Source organism: Lepisosteus oculatus, chromosome 18, assembly GCF_040954835.1.
Source record: "Lepisosteus oculatus isolate fLepOcu1 chromosome 18, fLepOcu1.hap2, whole genome shotgun sequence".
Lineage (NCBI taxonomy): Eukaryota > Metazoa > Chordata > Actinopteri > Semionotiformes > Lepisosteidae > Lepisosteus > Lepisosteus oculatus.
This window is the reverse complement of record NC_090713.1, coordinates 10,956,190-10,967,090: the sequence shown is the minus strand read 5'-3', so window position 1 is coordinate 10,967,090 and position 10,901 is coordinate 10,956,190.

The window sequence follows — 10,901 nt, the reverse complement described above, 5'->3', positions numbered from 1 at the left end:
ACTTGCACAGACCACAGGGTGAGCGCCCCCTGCTGTTCCCACTAACACCTCTTCCAGGAGGACCAGCTGGGCTCCAGTGGTCTGCCAGTGGTGAGCTGCAGGATGATACAGCTGCTTAAATATTGGGATTAAATGAGACAAAAAGTGAAGTTATAATTTATAGTAACTGAGAGATAAGATAGGAAATAAATAGAAATAGAAAAAAGGTTTTCAGAAAATATTAGGTTTCATGTTTGTTGAGTTAGTGTGAACAGGGAAGTTGTTCAATAAATAAAAACTGCCTTTGGGCCCTGATAAAACTGTGACTTTTATATTTCGAGGTCCCATTCGGTGATTTAGCAGTAATATCAATTTAGTAAAGGCTTAGCAATCAATTTGTAATAAGTCTGGAATATCAGCCTATGTAATAATAGAAAAACATTTGAAAAACTACAGATGTATTGTTATCTTATAAGTACAATCCATTGATGTATTGTTCCATTTGTCTTAGAAAAGACCATAAACATGTTTTAATGATTATGAAATCTTAACACTTGTCTATGGTTATATTTATATAAAATGTAGTGCGTGTACTGAACATTAAGAAGAAGTTAACTTTATAAGGAGTCTTTATAAGGAGTCATAAGGAGTCATCCTCTACTCCTTATAAAGCTGTTCTCTGTCTAGTCCTGCTGTCCTGGGAGTTTTCATGTTAAACTGATCATTTTGCTCTGTCACAACACACAGCACCAAGCCTGTGTTTCCAGCACTGACTGGCTACAAGTGCTGCTGAACCCAGGAAGACAATTTGCATAGAAGAGACACTTTGCATTGGCAGCACAAGATTCAGTGCTCTGGAAGTGTTTATAGCCCTGTGAGTTTAACACTTCATGACTGAGAGCTGCCCTTCATGGCAACAGAACCCACAGCAACAATGACCTTCATCACCATCTTCCTCTGGAGTCTCCTCATCTGCGCTCAGGATATGATTTAATACATATCCAGGTGTTGACTTAAACATTTTTTAAAACTTTGATAGAGCATATACCTTGTAAAATATTATTTCAACAAGCTTTATATAAAAGTGTAAAATACCTAAAATAAATTAATACATTCTAGTTATTAAATTCCTGTATTTCTTGTGTTTTGTCTTGTTTTCAGAATCCAGTGGACAGTTTACTGTGACTCAGACTCCAGCAGTGAAATCTGTTCTCTCTGGACAGACAGTCACTGTGAGCTGTAAGACCAGTCCTGCAGTGTACAGTAATAATCGCCTCCACTGGTACCAACAGAAACCTGGAGAAGCTCCTAAACTCCTGATCTATTATGCAACTACCCGTCAGACTGGGATCCCAGAGCGTTTCAGTGGCAGTGGATCTGGGACTGACTTCACTCTGACCATCACAGGAGTCCAGGCTGAAGATGCAGCAGATTATTACTGTCAGAGTTTCCACTACCCTGGCAGTACTCCTGTGTTCACACAGTGTTACACAGCCATACAAAAACCTCCCTCAGCAGGACTGCACAATGACTGCACTGCTGCAGCTGGGACCTACTGCAGGTGCACTTACAGATCAAGTTATTATACTACTATAAGATATCATTCAACATAGTCACAGTATTCAAAGAAATCTAATTATATTATTTCTCATTTCAATCATTTTGATAATGAGGCTGGAAAGCAAGATACAGATCTCAACTGATATCTCTGGTATTCATCATGCTCATGAGAAGTATGTTTCCTGGTGGCACAGAAAAATCCACCCACCCATCCATTTCCTAACCACATTAACCAGTAATGGGGCACAAAGTCAAAGCAAACTTAATGCCAAACCGAACCTTTTGTTTTGTGGTGTGCTTGAAATAACAGAGATACCAAAAAAAAAGAAAGATACAAGAAGAGAAAGGAGAATCATAAGAAACACATATATACAGAATGCAATACGATGCCACATTACTTGTGTTACTTACAAAGGGTGGAAGGCTGGATACACTCTGGATGAGATTCCCATCCATTGCAGGGCAGCCAGACACAATCACACACACTCACGCCGGGGTTAATTTTCCGTATGAGAACATGAGGAGAACATGCAAACTCCACACAGTAAGCACTGTGAATTGAATTGAAATAGAAATTGAAATAAAATTGAATCCAGGCCCCAGTGCTGCCAGGCAGCATTGACAGAACTAAAGAAATTGTTCCTCCAAACTGTATTTTCACTCACGTAAAGATTTACTCAACTAAAAAGCCAAGTATTATTCAATTACTTCCTGTAATGTGCCCGTTTTGTTTTAACATGTCTCAGATATATACAGTATTCCATTTTAGACAGATCAGTTCGGGCTGTAACAGGGTTGTTCACAGTCAGTAACAGTATCTTGACAGAGAGAGTGAGACCGGACACACTGACTGGCCCAGTGTCGCTCAGGTGACACACAGGCTGATGGTCAGTCTCTGTGTCAGAGTGTCCCACAGTTTTTAATGTCCTTTTCCTTTAATGTTATGTCTGTATTTCAATGTTCCTTCTGTCTGTTTCTGCAGTGCGGTTTTGGGGTTCACTTGTTTCTTTTTGGAGGTTGAGGCCCTTCGTCTGGTCACCAATAGGCTTCCTCATAACCAAGCAGATAAAACCAAAACTTTTTATAATCAAATGATCAAATATCTGTAAAGCACCTGATTCCTTGCAAATTTTTCTGCTTGAGGAGCCAATTTAAAAGTGACCATTTTCCTTTTTTGTTTGAATCATTAAAAGTTACAGTTTTTATAGAATTATAGAATTGTTGCTCCTCGTTTGAGTCATTTGAATCATTGTATTAAGAGTTTTGCACACAACACTGTTCTGTATATTTTTTTTGTAAAAGCTGCACAGGGATTACTGTATTATTAGTCAACAGAGGGGAGCACTGAAAACTGAATTGAGAGTCTCATCTCTGCTAGCAAACGCTGCTGCTCTGCTTACTGATGTGACTCTTGTCTCAGTGTAATTACCATATTACTGACACTAGAGATACCCTCTCAACTGTAATCTTAAAGTATAATTATTGCACTGCAGATTCAAATGCTGGTCTTACATCAATACTTTCAGTGCATCATATACAGAAACTGATTAAACAGATTGAAACTGGTGAACATCCCGAAGTACAAAGAAGAAGTGTGAGGCAGCAAAGCATCTCAGATAGGTTCACAGGTGAGGTATCTCAGTATCAGGCAGACTGGATTCTTAGGAGAGGCTGTATTGATAGGATGAAACAATCTGTTGGACGGGCAGGGTGAAATGAAAGAGCAGCACTGTTCTCACACACTGATACAAGTGTCACAGTAAGAGGAGCAGAACAGTGTTTTTTGGGGAAAAACTGAGACTCTCAATTTAGTGTTCAGTGCTGCCCTCTAGTGTCAGTAATACGGTAATTACACTGAGACAAGAGTCACATCAGGAAGAAGAGCAGCAACGTTTGCCAGCTGAGACTGACTCTCAATTCAGTTTTCAGTGCTGCCCTCTGTTGACTAATAATACAGTAATCCCTGTGCAGCCTTTTACAAAGAACTAATAATTATACAGAACAGTATAAGTGTAAGCAATTATAATAATTATTAAAAGCTTTTAGACTACAGTATCCTAACATCAAATGATTTGAATTTGGATTTACACAGCAAAATGTAGGAAACGTGCATTTTGATGGGAGAAGAAACAATATTTCTGTGTCCGTTTGCCCGGATGTGCATGTGTACAGAGACAGGGTAATGCCAAACAAAAACTTTTTGAAAAAGAAAAAGAATTCCAGGACGGCACACAACCCATATTACAGCTTGCACATGGCTGGCGTTCCGTTTACTGTTTCCAGCGGTAACACTTGGCATACGCCTTACTATCAAGTGAAGTGAACGTATTGCGTTCAATGTTTAAAGAGGAAACAATGTACAACCTATGTACAGGACATGTTTCTGCAGCTTCACATCAAGAAGAACATATTGACAGTTTGGAAAACCGTGACGTCTCTTCTCGCAGAAACGGCGAAAATGATACGCGTTTAACCTGGGAATGCTTTCTTACGGAAGCGCATTGCTGCCACTAAGGAAAACAAAATCATCGGTAAGGAATTTTGTCGTACGAGATAGTAATTCTCGCGTACTTTATGTGATCATGCGACAGCACGATCGCCATATATTACCTCTATCGCTCCGTCCGGAGTTTTAAGCAGTGGAGCTGATTGCAGGTATAACTGTGTACAGTATAACGGAGCAATCATTGCTTTGATCTCTAAATCCCACACACCTGGTTGCGATGCTTATAATGATTCTGTTTATATTTGCTCAAAATATCATGACTCTATTATGACTAAACCCCAGTCGAAAGTAAATACGTACAAATTTTGCAGCGCCGGACATTGACATGATCATTAAACCAAAAGTGCCAACCAAGCTCACGGTAGCTTCTACACGCGTTCAGTGCACAACACAACAGGTTGTCTATACTCTGAAGTAATCATTGCTATCTCGTAATTAGGAAAAAAGGGGCGATTGTTTTACCCTTGGTGGCAGCAATGCGCTTCCGTATTTACTGACACGGCGTTGTACTTCATGTATACAAAAGACAGAACACGTGTTCCTTTAAATTGTTTTTTTTTTGTGTGCACGTTTTGCTTATGTTTAAGTCAATGCTACAGTACTTTGCAGGGGACAATATTATTTCATAGTGTGGCGTCCTCGCCTGGCGTTGCGGCCGAAGAGTGCGCGGCGAGGGGCAGGACGGGAGTAGTACTGTAGTAGTGGTCAGGGCGGGGACTAGGGGAGCCACTGGCCAGTGCCGCTGACCATTCTGAACGGGTGTACACCCTGGATAAGTTGCCGGGGTCCCTGTAAATAGTTATCCCAGTTTTGCAGCCACTTTTATATCTGTACCCACTTACCACTCTATACTGTACATGAAATGACCCCAGTGTGTTGTACCGTTTCTCTCTTTTCTCACTTTCTCTGTTGGTGCTGAGCTGGACGCACGTCCGACTATAAAGCGCTGTGGTTCTCGGCCTTTTGGCTAAGATCAAGTTCAAGTGGCATGCCCGCAGTTCTTGTCTTGCCAGAGGTCTAGAAGGCGATCGAATATTCTGAAGAGTGCTTGAGCTGGTATCGCTCTAGGTTGAGCCTAGGGGGTTAAGGTCAAGCAGCAGCTGAGCTGGGTGGAATCCGGCATCAACGTTCTCTCTCTCTGCTCTCTCCTCTCCTCTCCCCTCCCCCTTTCTCTTGCTCCGCCTCCTTGGCCTCTTGGCTGGAAGTGGGTACACGTGGCCTGCCCGCGGTGCTTGCTTTCTTCCTCGAGACTCTGAAGCGCTATCCGCTCCCTCTCTCTCTCGCTCTCTCTCTCTCCCTCTCTCTCTGCCTCCTTGGCCTCTTGGCTGGGAGTAGGTACACGTGGCCTGCCCGCGGTGCTTGCTTTCCACCTCGAGACTCGGAAGCGCTATCCGCTCCCTCTCTCTCTCGCTCTCTCTCTCTGCCTCCTTGGCCTCTTGGCTGGGAGTAGGTACACGTGGCCTGCCCGCGGTGCTTGCTTTCCACCTCGAGACTCGGAAGTGCTATCCGCTCCCTCTCTCTCTCGCTCTCTCTCTCTCTGCCTCCTTGGCCTCTTGGCTGGGAGCAGGTACACGTGGCCTGCCCGCGGTGCTTGCTTTCCACCTCGAGACTCGGAAGCGCTATCCGCTCCCTCTCTCTCTCTGCCTCCTTGGCCTCTTGGCTGGGAGCAGGTACACGTGGCCTGCCCGCGGTGCTTGCTTTCTTCCTTGAGACCCGGAAGCACTTTCCACTCTCCTCTCTCTCTCTCCTCCTGCGCCTGCACCTAGCTGGGCTTTGCCCACAAGGACAAAGGCCAGGGCTCCCTCGCTGCTCCTTTTGCTCTCTCTCTTTCCCTCCTTTTTTTTCCCTTTTGTTCCCTTTTTTCTCCCTCAGAGATGGCGGACAAGAGGACTTTGATCCGGTTCCACTGGACAAAGAAGACGGAGCCGATGCCGGCTGCTAAGGCCTTTTTCATGACCTTCCTGCGAGGGATCTTGCAGTTGGTTGCCGGCGATCTCTACTGCCTCCAGGACAACAAGGCAGAGAGATACATGGAGGCCTACATGGCCACGGACGCGGCTTACGAAAAGGCAACGAGACTGGTCAGGGAGAAAGGTAAGCACCCTGGTTTCTCTGATTTCAGGCCGGAGCCTATGAGGAAGACGAACCAGAGGACCATTACGGTTTGCACGTACAATCCCTATGTACCAGCGGAGCGGGTAACAGCGTACCTAGGGAGGTATGTAACCGTAGTGGGAAAACCGACAGAGGTCAGGGACGAAGGCGTCTGGTACGGCAAACGCCAGTACCGAGTCCTCCTGAAGGAGGACCCAGAGGGCGTTGACGGTTTCCAGCACCCCCCGGCTCGCTTCAACATCGGAGCCGACAGGGGGTACCTCTACTACCCCAGGATGCCGGATTTCTGCAGCAAATGCAGACGGTCCGGCCACAAGACAAATACATGTGACATCGTCAGATGTCACAACTGCAATGAGGACGGGCACCTGGCAAAAACCTGCCGGGCAGCCAAAAAGTGTGACGGATGCGGCGCCGAGGGACACCTCCTTCGCCAATGCAAGGTAAGCAAACCTTCGTTTGCGCAGGTGGTGGAAGCCGGCAGGCAGAAACCGGTCTCCAGACAAAGGGAGAGGGCTGAGAACAAAGAACCCGCACCTCCCCCGCTGAGACCCGAAACTGCCGAGGCCACACCCCCAGCCGCATCGGTGCCACAAGATGGCCGCCAGGAAGAGGGACAAGATGGCCGACCGGAGGAAGGGACCTGGATAACTCCCAGCAAAAAGGGAAAGCGCAAGCGGGAGAAGAGACCCAGGGCGGACCAACCTTCGGAAGGACAGAAAAAGAGAGTGGTAAGGGAAAACCGTTTCCTCGTCCTAGAGGAAACGGAACTTTCTTCCCTCCAGGCCCAGGAACAACCGGAGGAGGCGCTCCAGGAAATGGAAACCCTCCCCCCCGAGGTCCAGGAAACGGAGTCCCACGGACAAAAGGAGGAGGCAGCCCAGGAAGAGGCAACCCCCTCCCCCGAGGCCCAGGGACAAAAGGAAGAGGCAGCCCAGGAACTGGAGCCCCCTTCCCCCGAGGCCCAGGAGAAACTAGAGGCCCCCGAAACTCCCCGAGACTGGGAAGAAAGGAGCCTCCCCGAAGCGGTGGCTGAGAGTATCCTCAAGGACGACGAGGATTATTTTGAAGCCGCCCTGGAGCCCGGACTGATGGTAGGGCTGGACCTGTCCAGCATGTTTTCTTTTCAGTCCCCAGCGAAACCTGGAGGGAGCCCAGTATATTCCCCCCAGGACCCGAACGAGAGGAGTTACATCTAGGCTAAACAGTGCCCAGATGTAGACTCCCAAGTTTCTACTGTAAGTACAGAGAGGAGGTTTACCTTTCACTAGTTTAACCATGACTGTGAAACTAACCTTCTTAACAACTAACGTGAGAGGGCTGAGAGACCCAGTGAAAAGACGGGGAGTCTTTCATGATCTGGCCTCAAAGTCTTTCTCAGTTTGTTTCTTACAGGAGGTCCACCTGACGGATGAAAGCGACAAGCTGACATTCGCCAGGGAATGGACGAAGGGAGAATCATGCTGGAGCGTAGGAGGGGTCCACTCTTCCGGAGTGGGAATCCTCCTCGGAAACCCAGAGATGACGCTGGTTTCCTCCTTCTCGGTGGTGCAGGGCCGGATCCTGGTCGCAGACATCGACTGGAGGGGGCAGAAGTTGAGAGCGATTAACGTCTATGCTCCGACGGAACCCTCTATCCGGAAGGGTTTGCTGACCTGGCCAGCTGCTGCACCACTAACAGACAGGTGGTGCTCGGCGGGGACTTCAACGTCGACCGGGAGAAGGGGAGCGACGCTAGCTCGGCAGAGCTGGAGTCGCTACTCAAGCAGTTCTCCCTAGTAGACGGCTTCAGACGGTGCCGCCCGAACGACGCCGGACCGACCTGGAAGAACTCCCGGGGAGTGTGCAGCCGCCTGGACTACATCTTCGTGCACACGACCTGCTCCCTGGAGTCGGCGACAGTGTCCCCGGCGTGGTATTCCGACCACGAGCGCTTGACGGTGGTGGCTAACACCAGCCTGCCGGCATTCGGTCGTGGGTACTGGAAGCTGAACCGGGAGATACTGGAGGAAGACGACTTCAGGGCACTGTTCCGGAAAGACTACGCGAGCTGGGGAGACCTGAGAGACGGCTACAGCTCCGTGGTGGAATGGTGGGAGTCGGTGAAGGACAGGACCCGAACCCTGGCGCAGACGTACTGCAGACGGAAGGCGGCCAGGGAGAGGAAGGAAGCTGCACGACTCCAGAGGCAACTCGAGGAGGAGTACAGCTCGGCTAACGGGGGAGGAGCCTTCAATTCAGCCCGGGCACGGGACCTGAAGGAGAGGCTCCGCAGACTGCACACGGAGAAAGCCAAGGCTTTCCTCGTCAAAGCACAGAGGGAGCATTATGAAAATAATGAAACCTGTTCCTCCTATTTCTTCAACCAGGTCCGGGGAGCCCAGAAAAAGAGGGTGATCCACAGCCTGAGACGGGGAGATGGAGAGGAAGTGCTGGACGAGAGCGACAAAGTAGAGGCGGCCACCGCTTTCTACACGGAGCTCTTTTCAGAAAAGCAGACGGAGGTGGAGGCAGGCGATGCTTTTCTGGAGGGGCTGACGGCACGAGTACCGGAGGAGGTGAGGGAGGACTTGGAGGGTCCGATCACGGCCGAGGAGCTGAAGGCGGCGCTCTTGTCCATGGAGAATGGCAAGGTGCCGGGGCCGGACGGACTCCCCAAGGAATTCTACACCTGCTTCTGGGACACCCTGGCGGCAGATCTGGTGGAAGTGGCGCAGGAGATCTTCCGCCGGGGGAAACTCGGAGACACCATGAGGGAGGGCGTCATCTTCCTGCTCTTCAAGGGAGGAGACGCCGCCGACCTCAAAAACTGGAGGCCGATCACGATGCTCTGCGTGGACGTAAAGATCCTGTCCAAGCTCCTGACCGGCAGACTGAGAACCGCCCTCCCCCACATCATCCACAGCGACCAGACGTGTGGGGTGGAGGGGCGATCCGTCAGCTGGAACCTCCAGCTGACCAGAGACGCCATCGCCTGGGCCGAGGACCGGAACGTGCCCATGATGGTGGTCAGCCTGGACCAGGAGAAAGCCTTCGACAGAGTGAACCACAGCTATCTGTTCAGGGTGCTGGAACGCTTCGGTTTTGGAGAGAGTTTCAGCCGCTGGATTCAGATTCTGTACTCTGACGTGGGCAGCAGAGTGAACGTGAACGGAAACCTGGGGGATTTCATTCCCCAGGAATCCGGAGTACGACAGGGCTGCCCCCTTTCACCCCTTCTCTATGTTCTCTTCACAGAGCCCTTAGCAGAGGCGGTGAGACGGGACCCCGTCATCGACGGCCTTGAGATACCGGGAGGCGCGGGGGAAACCCTGAAGATCTCCCAGTACGCCGACGACACGACCCTGTTCCTGAGGTCGGACAGGGGGTTGAGGAGGGCCCTGCAGGTCATGGAGCAATACTCCAGAGCCTCGGGGTCGAAGCTCAACCGCCGAAAGAGCAAACTGAAGTTCTTCGGGCCCTGGAAGCACAGGACGACGGCGCCGGAGGGTCTCGAGCTCTGCACGGAGCCCCTCAGAATACTGGGGGTTTCCTTCCAGAGCCAGGACAACGAGACCAACAACTGGACTGAGAGGATCGCCAAGGTGAACGCGAAGTGGGTCTGTGGAAAACGCGGTCGCTGTCCTACACAGGGAAAGTGACGGTGTTGAAAGCAGACGTCCTGCCGGCTTTGGTTTACCTGGCGGTGGTGTACCCGCTGCCGGCCAGACTCAGACGAGCGCTGCAAGGGATGATTTTCGGCTTCGTCTGGGGCGGCAGGTACGAGTCCATCACCAGAAACCGGATGTGTCAGCCGGTCGAGGAAGGGGGTCGAGATGTCCCACATTTCCCCCTGAAACTCGACTGCATCTTTTACTGCAACCTCTGTCGGGCGCTGCGGGAGCCCATCGGCCACAAGTACGAGTACTTCGTCAGGCTGTGGCTCTCCATCCCGATGAGGCACTTGGTCCAGTGGTCAAACACTGGGCCCAAGGCAGAGAGGCGACCGGAGTTCTACACCCACGCTGTCAAGTGGAGCAGGAGGTACGAGGCCACGAGACAGCCAGAGCTCTGCACCAACCACAGAGCTCTGTACAAAGAGGTGAGGGGGCACCTGGTCGCCAACGAAAGGCTGCGAGTTCCCAGACAAGTCTGGGAAAGGACGCAGCCGAAAGAACTGGACAACGAACTGAAGGACCTCAACTGGATGGCCGTTCACAAGAGACTGGCTACCAGAGAGGTCCTCTACAGACACTCGATTTCCAGGAATCCGCATTGCCCCCGGGACACGTGTTTCGTCGAGGAGACTCAGGAGCACGTTTTCTGGAGCTGCCCCTTCGCCAAGGCGGTGTGGGGCAGAATGGACAACATAATGCAACTCCTGGAAACGAATGCGGTGCTCAGCTACCAGTACATCCTGCTGGGGCTGGCACCTACCGGACTGGACAGGGGGACGCAGTTCCTGATGTGGCTGCTGCTGTCCCTCACAAAGAAAGGCCTGTGGGACGCGAGGAACAATCTCATCCGGCACAACAACAAGTGGGGAGCGAGGGAGCTGGAGGAGAGGATCCTGGCGGACCTCAGGAGGAGGATGAAGCGCGACGTTGCTAAATGGGGTTTCCCCACGGCAAAGGAGCGCTGGAAAGGCCTATGGACCCTGTACAGGGATTAATGGTTTACAGCAAGCGGTAGGGTTTGCAGGGACACTCATAATAGCGCAAATCCGCCCACCCTTGCAAGGATTGAAAACGGACAATCACCG